The 16,459-nt window shown below is 36.6% G+C and overlaps 1 pseudogene; it reads left to right on the forward strand.

Annotated features, from left to right (window-relative positions):
• The first annotated feature begins 813 nt into the window (after positions 1-813).
• On the forward strand, positions 814-1,741 carry LOC123940492 (annotated as a pseudogene).
• The last annotated feature ends 14,718 nt before the right edge of the window (positions 1,742-16,459 follow it).

A 16,459-nucleotide genomic window follows, 5' to 3' on the forward strand; every position in this document is an offset into this window, starting at 1 on the left:
CTGGGAACAGGGATGAGAGAGGTGAAAATACATAGATATTTATTTCCTTGGATATCCGAAGTAATTTCCTCTGAAGGTGAAAGTCCTATTCTTAAACCTTTGTGATCTTCATACATTTCCCAAGGTATAAATTTAATAACATATCTGTTGTATGCCCTCTTCAAGGATTAAGTCGACTGGGAGAGTAGAGGAAAACTTTTTGCTTTGTTCAAAAAAATGTGTATACATGAAAATTGATAGTAAATATATTTTAAGAATCTTTAATATCAAAACTGACACTGAAATTTTTTGTCAACCATGAACTGAATATGAGAATGCTAGATTCCTATACTATTCATACGTGAATTCATAAAGACAAATCTTTCCCACTGTAAGCATTCTTCTTTGAATTACAAAAATATTCATGGGAATGCTGATTTTCAGAGTTCAGTTATCAAACTGACATTTTAGGGGAATGGCTATTCCCTAGAGGATTTTGTGCCTGTATCCAGAGATACTAAGAAGAGTTTGAAGAAGCTTCTCTCTTTGTTGTAAAAAGAAACATTTGGAAGGGAAATTTTACACACTAAATTACAATCTTATGATGTTTATTCAGCTGACCCATGAGCATGGAATGCTCTTCCATCTTTTTGTTTCTTCTTCAATTTCATTCATGAGCATTCTCTAGTTCCTCAAGTACAGATCCTTTACCTCTTTTGTTAGGTTTATTCCCAGGTTTCTTATGGTTCTTGGTGCTATAGTAAATGGAATTGATTCTCCCATTTCCTTTAATCTTATGTCTCCAGAATTCCTATCTCAACAGAGAAGGCAAATATGATTGGAGATAACTACTCCTTGACCAGTGAATTTATCCTCATTGGATTTACAGATCAACGAGAGTTGAAGAGCCTCCTGTTTGTGGTGTTTCTCACTATCTAGGTGATCAGTATGGTGGGGAATCTTGGCCTGGTGGCATTGATTTTTATGGAGCATTGACTTCATACACCAATGTACATCTTCCTGGGCAACCTGGCTTTGATTGATCCCTGTTGTTCCTGTGCCATTACCCCCAAAATGATAGAGAACTCCTTTTCTAAAGACAAAATGATTTCCCTTTCTGAATGCATGACACAATTTTATTTTCTCTGCCTTGCTGAAACTGCAGATTGCTTTCTCCTGGCAGCAATGGCCTATGATCGCTATGTGGCCATATGTAGCCCTCTTCAGTACCACACCATGATGTCAAAGAAAGTATGCATTCAGATGACCAGAGGGGCCTATATAGCTGGAAATCTGCATTTCATTATTCATATAGGGTTTCTCTTTAGGTTAACTTTCTGTGGGTCGAATCAAATTAATCACTTTTTTTGTGATGATTTACCATTATATAGACTCTCATGTGTTGACTCATATCAATGAACTGATTATATTTATCTTTGCAGGTCCATTTAAACTCTTCATCATCGGTAGTGTCTTAATATCTTACTTCTACATTCTCCTTACTATTTTCAAAATGAAATCCAAAAAGGGTAAAAGAAAAGCCTTATCTACATGTGCATCCCACGTTCTCTCTGTCTCAATTTTCTATGGTTCTCTTATCTTTGTGTACATTTGACCACATTCAGTTAAAGAAGAGGATGAAGATATACCTGGTGCTGTTTTTTATACCATAGTGATCCCTTTATTAAACCCTTTTATTTATAGGCTAAGAAATAAAGAAGTAAAAAATTCTATGAAAAAAATTACAAAGAAAATTTTATAACATTTTAAAAGAAATATCATTGCCTGTGGAAAATTAAATTTGATAAAATGTTTTTCAAAATCATGGAATATTGAGAAAGTAGAAAAGGACCAGTTCATCCATAAAATCTTCAATTACTAAACATGATAGTATAGGAATGAAATAAATAAGTTCTGCAAGGAGAGATTCTGTTAATATGTATTCCAAAATTATAACTATTAGTTCCCTTATAGAATTAATTAAATAATTATTATTGAGGTCACATAGTGTGCCACAGAAAAATTAGCTAAATTATTAACTAATTGTTTCAAAGAGTAATGAGTTATAATTTTCGACAAACACTAGGAATAAAAGTCAGTATATGTAAAGACCACCTCCATTAATATTGTTGACAAGTTTCTAGAATTCCAAAGCATATTTTTACAAAGCTTGTCCCATTCCAGTTTCTCTAGAATTAATCCCTTCTTAAACAACACCATCCGTCGGAAGTACACTGTACATATTTGATTCTTAATTTTCTTTGAGTTTGTTCAGGGGACTGTATTTGAGTATCAATTCATATGAAGTATCTATTCTTAATTCAAGAATATTTCCATCATTAAAAGGGGAAATTTTTCTTCTCTTGAAAAAGGGGAAATTTTTTTATATATCTTTTACCACAATTAAAAAATATTAAAAACAAGAAAAGAATGCTAGTCAAAATGTATAATTAAGAAAAACTACATTCATCTTTATTGTTAGTCAACTTTATTCTCAGATTCTCTAAAATAGAGTATCTGTATACTCATGATTTATCAAAATGTAATTGAAATAGATGGAATTTATACAGATATCCCTATTTCTTTCTCTCTGATACTACTTATTATGTGTGTTACTGAGAATTCCACCAACTCGTACTGATTCCAATGTAAATTACTGATACATTCACAGCATTAAGAAAAAGTTGGAGATGCTGTAAGCATAAATGAGGCACAAAATTGGGAACATTCTAAATACCAAAATATAAATACTTATTTATCAGTCACATACAGAAATATGAAGGAGTCTCTCATGGTTCATCACCCAAATGGCAAGATTTTATTCTTTCTGATGGCTAATATTGCCCTTTATATATATACCATTTGTTCTTTATTCATTCATCAGCTCATCGTGCCATTTGCAACATCAAAGACTGAACTAGCATGTATTAGGCTAAGCAAAATTAGTCATTCAGAGAAAGATAAATATCATATGACTTCATACGTATGTGGAATTTAAGAAACAAAACAGATGAACACCAGGGAAGGGAAGGAAAAATAAGATAAAAGCAGAAAGGAAGGCAAACCATAAGGTGCTTTTATAGAGAGAGGATTAACAGGCTTCCTAGAAGGGAGATGGGTGATGGGATGGGCTAAATGGGTGATGGGCATTAAGGAGGGCACTTGGGATGAGCACTGGTTATTATATGTTAAGTGATGAATCACTAAATTCTATTCCTGTCTCCTAAACATTAGGAGAAGGGAAAAATGAAAGGGGAGAAATCAGAGTGGGAGAGGACCGTGAGAGGTTACATCAAAGAGAGACTAGTCTACTAGTCTGTAACCTAGTACTAGTCTACATGAGAGACTATATCAAAACTAATGATGCAGGAGGATAGGCAGACTCCCTGCTAAGCATGGAGCCCACCCTGAGGCTCGATCTCAGGATCCTGAGATCATGATGTGAGCCAAAGTCAGATATTTAACCTACGAAGACACCCAGACACACCCCATGTTCCATCCTTAATTCACTTTTGGGCATAAGGAACCAAAATGAAATCTATTTTTCAATTTAGTCTGGAGCAAAAACATGCTCTGAGAGCTGTGGAGCAGGCTATATCCAAAACATTGTTTTAATGGTCATATGACCTAAATGACTTTTAAGCAAATATCCCTATGTCTGCAAACTAGAATTTTTGGCGAAAGTTTTCCACTGAACCATCAGCCTCTAGCAATGAATAATGTGATTTCGGAGTCATCAGAAAATATATTCATCAGAAACTAACAACTACAGTTATTTCAAGAGAAAATGGTTGGTCCATTAGAGTATTTTTGGAGAGCCATCTCTCATCACTAAAGGAAACCAAATATTTTAATACCTTAAATGCCTGTCATATAATTGGCAACGTCAAAGATACATTCTAGTAAGAATGGATCAGATTGGGAAAGATCAGTCACAGGTCCTTGGGATTATCAATAGAACCTCTCAAACAACTGCCAGCACTAATTTCTAAATAGTAAACTCTCTGTTAATGCAAAGCAGGCTGCCTCAATTACTAATGAATGTTACTAAATTAAGGAACATGATGTCATTTGGGAGCTTACATTCTTTCTCAAGAATACTGCCCTGATTCCTTTGCTGTGCAAAAGCTTTTGATCTTGATGAAATCCCAATAGTTCATTTTTGCCCTTGCTTCCCTTGCCTTTGCCGTTGTTCCTAGGAACATGTTGCTGTGGCTGAGGTCGAAGAGGTTGCTGCCTGCATTCTCCTCAAGGATTTTGATGGATTCCTTTCTCACATTGAGGTCCTTCATCCATTTTGAGTCTATTTTCGTGTGTGGTGTAAGAAAGTGGTCCAATTTCATTTTTCTGCATGTGGCTGTCCAATTTTCCCAGCACCATTTATTGAAGAGGCTGTTTTTTTCCACTGGACATTCTTTCCTGCTTTGTCGAAGATTAGTTGACCATAGAGTTGAGGTCTATTTCTGGGCTCTCTATTCTGTTCCACTGATCTATGTGTCTGTTTTTGTGCCAGTACCATGTTGTCTTGGTACTGGCACAAAAGTGAAGCACAAAGGAAACAGTTAACAAAACCAAAAGACAACTGACAGAATGGGAGAAGATATTTGCTAATGACATATCAGATAAAGGGCTAGTATCCAAAATCTATAAGGAACTTAGCAAACTCAACACCCAAAGAACAAAAAATCCAATCAAGAAATGGGCAGAGGACATGAACAGACATTTCTGCAAAGAAGACATCCAGATGGCCAACAGACACATGAAAAAGTGCTCCACATCACTCGGCATCAGGGAAATACAAATCAAAACCACAATGAGATATCACCTCACACCAGTCAGAATGGCTAAAATTAACAAGTCAGGAAATGACAGATGCTGGCGAGGATGTGGAGAAAGGGGAACCCTCCTACACTGTTGGTGGGAATGCAATCTGGTGCAACCACTCTGGAAAACAGCATGGAGTTTCCTCAAAATGTTGAAAATAAAACTATCCTATGACCCAGCAATTGCACTACTGGGTATTTACCCTAAAGATACAAACATAGTGATCCAGAGGGGCACGTGTACCCGAATGTTTATAGCAGCAATGTCTACAATTTCCAAACTATGGAAAGAACCTAGATGTCCATCAACAGATGAATGGATAAAGAAGATGTGGTATATATACACAATGGAATACTATGCAGCCATCAAAAGAAATGAAATCTTGCCATTTGCGACGACATGGATGGAACTAGAGGGTATCATGCTTAGTGAAATAAGTCAATCGGAAAAAGACAACTATCATATGATCTCCCTGATATGAGGACATGGAGAAGCAACATGGGGGGTTAGGGGGATAGGAGAAGAATAAATGAAACAAGATGGGATTGGGAGGGAGACAAACCATAAATGACTCTTAATCTCACAAAACAAACTGGGGGTTGCTGGGGGGAGGTGGGGTTGGGAGAGGGGGAGGGAGTTATGGACATTGGGGAGGGTATGTGCTATTGTGAGTGCTGTGAAGTGTGTAAACCTGGCGATTCACAGACCTGTACCCCTGGGGATAAAAATACATTACATGTTTATAAAAAAAAAATTGGAAGGGGAGGCTAACCATAAGAGACTATGGACTCTGAAAAACAACCTGAGGGTTTTAAAGGGTCAGGGGTGGGAGGTTGGGGGAACAGGTGGTGGGTAATAGGGAGGGCACGTTTTGCATGGAGCACTGGGTGTTGTGCAAAAACAATGAATAGTGTTATTTTGAAAAAAAAAAAAAAAAAAAAGAGTCACCCACAGAGGACATTGGGAGATGGAGAGGAGAAGTGAGTTGGGAGAAATTGGAGGGGGAGAAAAACCATGAGAGACTGTGGACTCTGAGAAATAAACTGAGGGTTTTGGAGGGGAGGAGGGTGGGGGTTTGGGTGAGCCTGGTGGTGGGTATTAAGGATATTAAGGATATTATTAAGGATGTCTTGCATGGAGCACTGGGTGTAGTGCATAAACAATAAATTCTGGAACACTGAAAAAAAAAAAAAGAATACTGCCCTGATTAAAAACAGAAAATCCAAAGCGAGTGTAGACTCCAAAATACATCTATGAGTTTACCACAACCTGGACATGAGAAAGGAAAATTGTAGGACAGTCTGACTCATAAACCTATGCCTCCTCCGATTCTTCAAATTGGCAAACTGAATCTTGCATTCTATGAAAACTATAATATGACCAAAGTGGTGTCTTCCAGGGATTTAAGGATGCTTTAGTGCTTGAAAATTGAACAGTGTAATTTGTCTCATTAGTAGATTAAAAGAAAATAATATGGCAGTTTAAACAGATGAAAAAAAAGAGTTTGGTCAGATTTAATCATCCTTTCAAAATTTTTTATTTATTTATTTTAAATTTCTTTTCAGGGTTTCAGAATTCAGAATTCAGTGCCCTATGCTATACGTGCCCTCCATAATACCCACCACCAGGCTCACCCAACCTCCCACCATGCTTCCTTCCAACACCCTTAGTTTGTTTCTCAGAGTCCACAGTCTCTCATGGTTTCTATCCCCCTCCAATTTCCCCCAACTCACTTCTCCTCTCCATCTCCCTATGCCCTTCATGTTATTTCTTATGCTTCACAAATAAGCAAATCCAAATGACAATTGACTCTTTCTGCATGACTTATTTCTCTCAGCATAATCTCTTCCAGTCCCATCCATCTTGACAGAAAAGTTGGGTATTCATACTTTCTGATGGAGGCATAATAATTGTAGTCATCTTCGGTGAAAAAAAAAAACTTAAAAAATTTGGAATTAAAAAGTTGTTCTTTCATAAAAAATTTGAGTGCCAATAACTTAAATAAATATGGCCTTAATAATAAACAGTGTATGGTTCCTTTTGAGTTCAGGAGTGACACTAGGATGTCTCTTGTCATCACTTGTATTCAGTTTCATAATGAATGTTATAGCCACCGAAATAGGAGCAAATAAAAAAAAAAAGAAAAGAAAATGAAGAGAAAGTAAAGAATTAGGAATGAGGAAAGAAGAATGCCATTTTTTGGAGACGAGAGGTAAAGGAAGGAGGTTGGGATTGAAAAATATACAAAAGAAACCTCTTATGTGAATCTAATATTCCATGTCTTGATCTTTATGATTATTTCATGGGAGTTCACAACTCAAATTTTAAAAAATCACGGAAGAAGCTCAACTGTAGATTTAAACTGACAGAAGAAAGTTCTGTGAAATTGAAGTTTTATCAACAGAGAGTATGCATTCCAAAGGACCAGGGAAAGAAAGAATGAGGAGACATGCACATACACTCAGAGAAATAAAGCCAGCACTAAGTGCATCAGCATGTGCTTTTGAGAACACCAGGAAAATATGTTTCTGATAAAAGACTTGTATAAAAAAAAAAAGCAAGTCGTCTATTGATAAACAATGAACAGAAAGTACACAAGCAATCCAATAAAAATTGTGCAAAAGCTCTGAACCACTTTTTTTTTAAAGATTTTATTTATTAATTTGACAGCCAGAGATCACAAGTAGGCAGAGAGGCAGGCAGAGAGAGAGAGAGAGAGAGAGAGAGAGAGAGAGAGAGAGGACGAAGCAGGCTCCCCACTGAGAAGAGATCCAGATGTGGGGCTCGATCCCAGGACCCAGGGATCATGACCTGAGCCGAAGGCAGAGGCTTTAACCCACTGAGCCAACCAGGCACCCCCTGAACAAGCATTTTATCAAAGAAGAACTATAGATGGTAGATAAGCATATGAAAATCTCCTCCACATTATTTGCCATAGAAAATTGCAAACTAAAACAATAATGGCATATGTAAAAGATTGGCTAAAATTTAAAAAAAAATACCAGTTACTGTCAAGATAATGAATGACAGGAACACACATACATACCCTCACTCTGCCAGCTGTCAAATCCCAGAAGCAATGACATTGCAGGAACATTTAGCATACCTATGGCCTATATTTGTTCTTAATATCATTTTCCAGTCAAAGGAATTAGATCTACTTGGAGAAACAGTCGATTCAGTGACTAGGTCAGGAAGTAAATATGCAAGATGAGCCTGGAACATCTTGTTATGCCAGAAAAAACCACCACCACCAACAGCAAAACACAAAAGCTAAACAACAAAGAAACACAAACCCACTCTGTATACACAATGATGCATATATGTCAAAGGGACAAAGGAGCCCATGGAAACAGTTCCCTGTGGCCAAAGCTCCTATGATTTGAGCAGCAAAATTAATAAGGTACTGTGTAATTTTATCAAAGTATAAAATAAATATCCATGATTCCATACTTATGTAAATAGAGATTGAATATACAAATAAGTGAGGTGACTAGATAAATCTTCCATGCAGAAGAATTCCAGTTTATATAGATACTTTGCCCCCGGAGGTGGTCCATTTCTTTCCTCTCTGTAAGTGTGGACTGTGGATAGTTACTTCCTTACACAGAACACAGTAAGAGAGGGTGGAGACAAAGCAGCTTCACCACGGAGGAACCTAACAACACTACCTCACCCAGGTGGTCAAGATCAACACCAAGAGTTACAAGTGATGAGGACAGTAATTGCCACTGACAGGATGTAATGAAAATGGTTATTTACCTCTAGGGACTTTCTCCTCAAAAACTATCCCCCCAGTCTAATCATGAGAAAAACATCAAAAGAATCCCATTTGAGAGACATTCTACAAAATGCCTGATTAGTACATCTCAAAACTTACCAAGGACTTCAAAAACAAGGAATGTAGAAAAGCTGTCACAGACACCTGATGACTAAAGGGACGTGATGACTAAATATAAAGTGATAACGCTAGACATTTTGGTAGGAATTTTGGAGAGTTATCATCTGATGACATCTGTTTTTTTTTAATATTTAATTTATTTATTTGACAGAGACAGAGATCACATGTAGGCAGAGAGGCAGGCAGAGAGAGAAGGAGAAACAGGCTCCCCACTGAGCAGAGAGCCTGATGCGGGGCTTGATCCCAGGACCCTGAGATCATGACCTGAGCCAAACGCAGAGGCTTAAACCACTGAGCCACCTAGGTGCCCCTTAAAGTGATATACTGAATGGTATTCTGGATGCAAGGACAGTAGATTAAACTATGGAAATCTGCATCAAGTATGAATTTCACTTCATCACAATGTATCAATAGTGGCTCACTAATTATAACAAAAGTACCGTACCAATGTAGGATATTAATGATATAGGAAGATGGGTATGTCAGAATTGGGAATTCCCTATACTATCTTTCTTATTTTCTATAAATCCATAACTGTTCAAATTAAAAAAAAAATCTCTTTGGCCATTCTAACTGGTGTAAGGTGATATCTCAATGAGGTTTTAATTTGAATCTCCCTGATGGCTAGTGATGATGAACATTTTTTGATGTGTCTGATAGCCATTTGTATGTCTTCATTGGAGAAGTGTCTGTTCATATCTTCTGCCCATTTTTTGATATGATTATCTGTTTTGTGTGTGTTGAGTTTCAGGAGTTCTTTATAGATCCTGAATATCAACCTTTTGTCTGTACTGTCATTTGCAATTATCTTCTCCCATTCCGTGGGTTGCCTTTTTGTTTTGTTGACTGTTTCCTTTGCTGTGCAGAAGCTTTTGAACTTGATGAAGTCCTGAAAGATCATTTTTGCTTTTGTTTCCTTTGCCTTTGGAGACATATCTTGAAAGAAGTTGCTGTGGCTGATATCAAAGAGGATACTGCCTATGTTCTTCTCTAGGATTCTGATGGATTCCTGTCTCATGTTGAGGTCTTTTATCCATTTCGAGTTAACTTTGTGTTTGGTGTAAGAGAATGGTCGACTTTCATTCTTCTACATATAGATGTCCAGTTTTTCCAGAACCATTTATTGAAGAGACTGTCTTTTTTCCATTTTATATTTTTTTCCTGTTTTGTCGAAGATTATTTGACCATACGTGTGTTGGAGAAGTTGTGGAGAAAGGGGAACCCTCTTACACTGTTGGTGGGAATGCAAGTTGGTGCAGCCAGTTTGGAGAACAGTGTGGAGATTCTCAAGAAATTAAAAATAGAGCTTCCCTATGACCCTGCAATTGCACTACTGGGTATTTACGCCAAAGATATAGATGTGAAAAAAAGAGCCATCTGTACCCCAGTGTTTATAGCAGCAATGGCCATGGTCGCCAAAATCTGGAAAGAACTAAGATGCCCTTCAATGGACGAATGGATAAGGAAGATGTGGTCCATATAAACGATGGAGTATTATGCCTCCATCAGAAAGGATGAATACCCAACTTTTGTAGCAAATGGATGGGAATTGAAGAGATTATTCTGAGCGAAATAAGTCAAGCAGAGAGAGTCAAGTATCATATGGTCTCACTTATTTGTGGAGCATAACAAAGAACATGGAGGACATGGGGAGATGGAGAGGAGAAGGGAGTTGAGGGAAATTGGAAGGGGAGATGAACCATGAGAGACTATGGACTCTGAAGAACAACCTGAGTGTTTTGAAGGGGTGGGGGGTGGGAGGTTGGGGAACCAGGTGGAGGGTAATAGAGAGGGCACGTATTGCATGGAGCACAGGGTGTGGTGCAAAAACAATGAGTACTGTTACACTGAAAATAAATAAATAAATTTTTAAAAAAATTATCTTTTCTCAGAATGGAGCCAGAGAACACATGGGGAAAAACAATCACCAGATTTCTCTTCCAATGATAATAATTGATTCAAAAAGTTATTGTCATTGGATCCTAAAACTGTTGATGAAAAATTATTAGGGAACAAGAAATTCACATGGTATCCAGGTACCACCCTACAGATTAGATTTTCATAGGAAGGAAATAGGTTATCTTTATTGTAGAGCAGATGGTGATGGTACCACCATAATGAAGTAATCAGTAAATGGCTTCAGTTAACAAGGCAAGCTAATGTCATAGGACTCACCTTAAATCAGCACCCTTGTGATGGCTGAATTATTTAACCTAATCTAATCATGAGGTAACATCACAAAGATAGATATGGTGGGATATTTTACATGATGTCTGACACAAAGAATTAAAAATTTTTAAATGTCATTAAAGGAGGAAAAAGCAAGGGGTTTGTTCTAGATTACAGGAGATTGAAAAATGATAATACATCAAATAGTGGCATTTAATTGAATTCTTGATGAAAAAATAAATTGCTAGGAAGGAAAATTTGGGTAAAATTTTAGTGTGAACATCATGTTAGGTGATGTTAAATTTCTTGGGGGTGGTAATGATATGATGGGATGCCTGGGTGGCTCAATCAGTTAAGTTTCTGCCTTTAGCTCCAGTCATGATCCTGGAGTCCTGGGATCAAGCCACATGCACCAAGGGCTCCTACTTCTCCCTTTCCTACTTGTGCTCCCTCTTGCTCTCTCTCTCTCAAGTAATTAAGTAAAATCGTTAAAAATGATATGACAGTGGAGGAAATGTCTTTGTTCTTTTGAGATATATATTGAAGAATTTTGGGTAAACTATCATAATCTCATATATATGTATAGTCACATATATATACCTGTATACAATATGTATGTATACACGTTTTCCAGGTGGCTAGTTAGGCAAATGTGGTGAAATGTCAATAATTACTAATTATGATTTTCAAAATTCAAGGGCATTTTCTCAACTTTTCTGTAGGTTTGAAATTTTTTCAAAACAAATCTGGAGGAAAATGTCATTGACTCACATTTTTCTTGACGCTCTGCCCTGTTTCTCTATCCACTTAACAGGTTAGTTTCTCGAAACTTTTCCTCTCCTGCTACTTTCACTTCTCTATGTTGTGTACAATATGACTTAGTGGTTAAGAACATGGGCTTTGGGGACGCCTGGGTGGCTCAGTTGGTTAAGCAGCTGCCTTCGGCTCAGAGCATGATCCCAGCGTCCTGGGATCGAGTCCCACATTGGGCTCCTTGCTAGCGGGGAGCCTGCTTCTCCCTCTGACTCTGTCTGCCACTCTGTATGCCTGTGATCCCTCTCTCTCCCTCTCTCTCTCTCTGACAAAAAAAAAAAAAAAAAAAAAAAAAAAAAAAAGAACATGGACTTTGGATTGGATCCCTCAATTTGATCCCTGAGCTCCACCTTAGTATTTCTATAGACAAATTAGGAAACCTCTTTATTCCCCATATTTTCAGTGGGGCTATAGGAAATTAATTATAGAAGTCAAAGTAAAAAAATTAAGAGATTTGCCGAGTAGTTAAATGGATACTAATGAAATGTTATTTACAAGCTAAAAGGTTGTATTGAATTAATATAAAATAAAGCAAAAATGAGGGGGCACCTGGGTGGCTCAGTGGATTAAAGCCCCTGCCTTTGGTTCAGGTCATGATCCCAGGGTCCTGGGATCAAGCCCCGCATCAGGCTCCTCTGCTTCATGGTTAGCCTGCTTCTTCCTCTCTCTCTGTCTGCCTCTCTGCCTACTTGTGATGTCTCTCTCTGCCAAACAAATAAATAAAATAAAAAAAGATTAAAAAATAAATAAATAAAGGAAAAATGAGAGATAGACAAGAGACATAAGTGTATCTGTTAATATTTATTCCCTTGCATTAAAAGCATTTTTTCCAAACAAGGTTAACAGGAAGGAGATCTATTGGATTTTGAAATGAGAGGGGTGGTTAATTCCAGAAACCCTGGGTTTGCTTCTCTGTGAGTCCCTCAGCTATGCCCTCCTTTGTGTATTGAGTTCACCTCCAGGTTGGTGTCTCTTTTGATGGCAAAATGGTTGTAGACTACCCACCTTCCATATCCACAAAACATGACATTCAGAGGAAGACTACATTTTTGTGGATCTCTTTTAAAATAAAGTAAACATATTTCCCAGAAACTTCCACAAAATTCCCTCTTTGGTCTCACTGGCCCAAATAATTCACAGACTCTTCCCTTAGCATACCTCTAGGCTTCAGTGTTACTGTGGGTTAGCAGTGGGTGGTGCAGAAATATGTATACAGATCTTGTGGTATCTGTTTATCCCTGGAATTGTGTATCCCTGGAAAAGGGAAAGGGATCAATTCATGTGAATCTGACAACTGAAAATATCCCCTAAAACAGAGAGTGGATATAAAGAAACAGCATGCATGAAACTCGAGTATCTGGATTCATTTACACCCTTAAAAAAGTAATTAGGACCTTGTAGAGCTTTGTGTCTATGGGTAATATCTAACAGTACTTGCAGTATTATAAATTAGAACCAAGAAAATAAAAATATTTATTGACTTGTTAAAAATAAAAATAAACTTATTACATATTAACTTAAATGATTATCTTAAAATGTATTAAAGAAATGGCTAATGAATGTCCAAATGTATTAGGTATCTTTTTAATTATTAGTGAAGTAAATCAGTTATAACATGGTTGGTACTCTCAGGAAGAAGATAAGCCTTCATTTTATTATCCAGTAGTTATAATTCATTATTTTCCCTTTAAAATGTTGCCTATAACTGTGCACTCCTCTTCTTTTATCCTCCAATTTCAACTCTCATTGTCTAGTATAAGAATTCTTGAAGTTAACCTCATTGGTTCTAGCATTATTCTGATCACCAGATTATTTTTCTGAAAAATACAATCATATTAACTGGTTCTAGGAAGCATTTAGTGTCTGAGGCCTCCGAGATAAATTCAGATTCTTAAGGGTTGGCTTTGGATATTCTCAGTTCTGATTCCCTCCCAGCCTTATTTCCCATATTCTGCAACAGCTTTTTTTTTTACTTTATTTTTTTAATTTGTTTATTTACAGCATAACAGTGTTCATTGTTTTGGCATCACACCCAGTGCTCCATGCAGTACATGCCCTCCCTATTACCCACCACCTGCAACAGCTTTTAACAAAAGTTTTGTCAAATTTCTCACTCTGTCCATGGTTCACCTACTTCACCTCAGTTCCCAGTGTCACACTAACTTCCATAAACCTTAACTGTGGTCATCCTCATTCGTTTTCTCCTCAAAATATGGTGGGTACCATAGTGATCACATAGATAGCAAGAAACACCACAAACTCTGAACTCTGGGCGATCTGTAAATCCTATGAGTATAAATTCAGTAGTCAAGGAGTAGTTATCCTCAGTCATATTCACCTTCTCTGTTAGATAAGAATTCTGGAGATATAATATTCTAATTTAGAGTGTTTATAACTTTCCTTACAAATTTTTCTTTTTCTAAAAAGAGAGGAACTTTTCCAAACACTCCTCAGTATCTCTGGATTCAAGCACCCAAACCTCTAGGGAATAGTCATTCCCCTCAAAATGTCAGTTTTATAAGCTCAACTCTGAAAATCACTATTCCCATTAATATTTTTGTAATTCCAAGAAGGATGCTTACAGAGGAAAAGGTTTGTCTTGATGAATTCCTACAAGAATCGTGTACAAATCTAGCACTCCCATATTTGGTTCAATGTTGACTAACAATATCATGTCAATTTTTGTTTAATTAGCCTCAAAATAAATTTACTATCAATCTTCATGTATACACATTTTTTTAACCGAGCAAAAAGTTTTCATATACCCTCCCAGTGGAATGAATGCTTGAAAAGAGCATACAACAGATATGTTAAATTTATATCTTAGGAATTCTATGAAGATCACAAAGAATTATGATATGACTTTCATATTTAGAGAAAATTCCTTGGGATATCCAAGGAAATAAATATCTATGTATTTTTACCTTTCTCATCCATGTTCCCGGTATTAGATCCATTTCCATAAAAACTGATTTTGTCCATGCCATCATTCCTGTTGATTTTTCCCCAATATCTAAACCCTTTGCATCTTTATGTAAAGCATAGTTTACATATTATGCTCCTTAAGAAAGCTTTAACTAAATGCCCCAGACGACACTGATTTTCACTTCTTGCATCCTTAAACATATCCTATATACCCAACATGATCTAGAGTTGTTTATGTATAATACACATGACTTTTTTAAAAAATATGCATGTACAATTTCCTTATTAGAATTGTAAACATCTGAGTTTAGCTATGACTTTTACTTCGTGTTAGAGGTATTTAATGCTATTGAGGGAAAAAAAATTGATTCCAGTCCTAGCTTCAAAGACCTGAGCTAGGTGAACTTGTTGTCAGTATACTATCACTGATCCTTAGTGACCTCTTTGCTCTCCACAAATTGAGATTGCTAGTTTTGAAGAGAAGGCTACAAAGGAAATTTTTGGAAATTTATCATGAAAAATCTTATGCATCATTCTCTTAGTGAAAGTGACCCAGCTACTATTTTCCTGCTTCCTAAGAAATTCATGTAATATTTTCTGAAGTATATCACAGTAGTTTGAAAGCTAATAAAAATAAGGCTGCCTGAATATTTTAGTTTTATAACACTTAGAGAAAGAGAAAATCTTAAATCTTGATATGATTTTTGAGATGGGTTGCCTGGAAAGCTAAGATATTTAAGCATCTTCCTTTGGTTCAGGTCATGATTCTCCAGGTCCTGGGATTGAGCCCCATGTCTGGCTCTCAGCTCATGCGAATTCCTCTTTTTCCTCTCCTTCTGCTTCAGCTCTGTCTCTCTGTTTCTCTCTCTTCAATGAATAATTTTTAAAAAAATCTTAAAATAAATATGATTTTTGAGAACAAATTGTGTTTTACCTCAAAAGGCTATCTTCTATTACTACTTAGGGATCCATTAGAATATTGTGATCAATGTGTCAAATTATGTAAATTTCATGGTAAAAATGGGTTTATTTTTCCATACTCAAAACATCCACATAAAAGCACAGGCTAAATGTTTTATTTTCTTGTTTTAAATTACTAAAGATAAGCCATTTAATTATTCAGCTATGTTGGAAATAACTTTCAATGTACTTGCCTGAATTATATAACAGAATTAAGCTATATTCTTACCAGGATGTTTTGAAGATCTACCTCATAATCAGAAGGTTGGCATGAACTGAATTTAAATATGTTAATTTGCCAGAGCCTTCAGCAGTGGACTGACCCAGAAATGTGAGAAAGTACAATCTGAGAACAATTAAAAAATGCTAACTAATCAGATAAATCAATACTTCTGGACACTAATAGTAAGGTAAATATAAATCTGAATACTTCCTTTACCTGAATGTTCAAAGAAGAGTTTTATAACATCATATTGGTTTTGTGTGTGTCTGTGTGGTGTTAACTCTCATATAATTTCAGGATATAAGTTGTTTCTCAGAAACCTTTGGGATTAAAGGAATGAAAATCTTGGAGACTACCAATAAGTCAGTGTCAAGAATTATGTTCCACACAATGTTCATCAGTGATATTGGTCTGAAATTCTCCTTTTTGGTAGGGTCTTGGCCTGGTTTGGGAATCAGGGTAATGCTGGCTTCATAAAAAGAGTCTGGAAGTTTTGGTTCTGCTTCAATTTTTTGAAACAGCTTCAGGAGAATTGGTGTTATTTCTTCTTTGAACGTTTGGTAGAATTCCCCAGGGTGTCCCATCAGGTCCTCGGCTCTTGTTTTTTGGGATTTTTTGATCACTGCTTCAGTCTCATACTAGATATCGGTCTATTCAGGTTGTCA

This window comes from Meles meles, chromosome 4 (genome assembly GCF_922984935.1).
Source record: "Meles meles chromosome 4, mMelMel3.1 paternal haplotype, whole genome shotgun sequence".
NCBI classification, from domain to species: domain Eukaryota; kingdom Metazoa; phylum Chordata; class Mammalia; order Carnivora; family Mustelidae; genus Meles; species Meles meles.